Source organism: Triticum dicoccoides, chromosome 7B (genome assembly GCF_002162155.2).
Source record: "Triticum dicoccoides isolate Atlit2015 ecotype Zavitan chromosome 7B, WEW_v2.0, whole genome shotgun sequence".
Classification (NCBI taxonomy): domain Eukaryota; kingdom Viridiplantae; phylum Streptophyta; class Magnoliopsida; order Poales; family Poaceae; genus Triticum; species Triticum dicoccoides.
The window spans coordinates 194,974,674-194,976,586 of record NC_041393.1 but is presented as its reverse complement, the minus strand read 5'-3'; positions in this window follow the sequence as shown (position 1 = coordinate 194,976,586).

The following is a 1,913-nucleotide window of genomic DNA, read 5'->3' as shown; positions in this document are numbered from 1 at the left end:
AGAGGCTAACTTGACTGTTCATTGGTCCTTTTATGATGAAAGGAACCAACGGGTTGATACGGCTGTGACAGAAGCGCAAAACCTTATCCCGCCAATCCGTAAGCACACTTACACCCCTGATGTTGCCCCGTCCAATCTGATAAGTGAAGAAGCTGTATTTCAGGCTCTAACCCAGATTGACTGGACCACCATTGACTTCCAACCTCTGGGTGGAGAGGAGGAGGTTGAACTGGCGCCTGATGATCCATCAACTTCACGTCGTCCAGGCAATGAGTCTTAATCCGGCCTTCGAGTTACTTTGACAGACTTTGTTGTGTAAAAACAATCAACATTTTGGGCCTCAAAGCGCCTTGTAATAGTCTAGTGCAAGCACTTTAATCTTCGGTACTGATACATAATTTTGGTTGATCCATCATGATATTTGTTGTGCTTGGTTACACTTTGATAATTTTCATGCGATTCTGATATCTGCATAAAAAGAATTGTCCTGGCGGTTTACCGTCGGACGGGTCATAATGCCCAAGATAAAGCCTGGCTAATAACCAAAGCGGAATAAATATGAAATAACTCATACCTGTGATATGAAATCACTTAGTTGGTTAACCAACTTTTATTGTAGTATGGGTGAAGACCCAAATCTTGAGCTTTTATAACTCGCACCATATAATGATGGCATGTAATAAGTCATGCCGGGTCACGATGAACACCAGATGATCAAAACTGGTGACACTCCAGTTTGATAATAAGGTCTGACAACTTTTAGTTGACAGCCAAGCCGGGTTAACAAACACCGGGTTAGTATGATGATTGAAGAGCCAGACCGGATCAAAAGATACCGGTTCAACATAAAATTCATCCAAAAAGAGAAACTTCTGACAAAAAAGCAAAATAAAACAGTGTAGTCGAGGCTTTTCGAGGGCTGCCAGGCCCAAATTCGAGGCTTTTCGTGGGCTTCCAGGCCGTTGAGTTAAACCATTTGACAAAGCCTTTTAAGATGGACCTCCAACTAACCAATCGTCATTTTAACTTTGACAAGTTCAGGGTCTTAATGAGAGTAACTGTCAAATGTTCGACGGGTCATGCCAGGATTACCTGGATAGGAGTGGCTTACTTGATGAAGGCAGGTTAACCCGGGGTTTTAGGTGAATACACCAGGCTTCCAAGCCGTGGGTCGATACCCGATTACAAGGGTCCTTTCAAACTCCGTGTTACTTTACACAAAGAGCCCCCAAGTAACTTTGTGAGCTGTTCTCATTGGGTGCCTATGTTTGAGCTGTGCATAGCATCCAGACTCTCTTTGGCCCCTTGGGTGTGAAGCTCCCAAGCTGTATTGTGGCATGATAGCCGGTTTAACAGGTAGTACTCCGCTTTGTCAGCTGAAGCCCCCATGTAACTAAAAAGATATTTGAGAAAAAACAACAGAGGCCCTGCTTAGAGCAAGGATGCCGGTTTATTATATTGATCATAATATATACATTGTCGAAATATGTACATAAGAGAAGCCTATGGCTCAAGTATAGTAAGGCCAAAGGAGAGCTATGTTCCACGGCCACCGGGTCTCCTCCTCAGAACTGCGTGAGTTGTCTCGAACGTCAATGAGGTAGTATGATCCATTGTGCAAATTCTTGCTGACCACAAAGGGCCCTTCCCAAGGTGGGGATAACTTGTGCATATTAGTCTGATCCTGGATGAGCCGGAGCACCAAGTCGCCTTCTTGAAAGGTTCTTGTCTTAACTTGGCGGCTGTGATAACGCCGCAGGTCTTGCTGATAAACCGCCGAACGAGCCAAATCCATGTCCCGTTTTACATCTAACAGGTCCAACGCCTCCTGGCGTGCTTGCTCATTGTCCGCTTCAACATAGTTGGCAACCGGGGCAAATCATGATGAATATCACTTGGAAGGACCGCCTCTG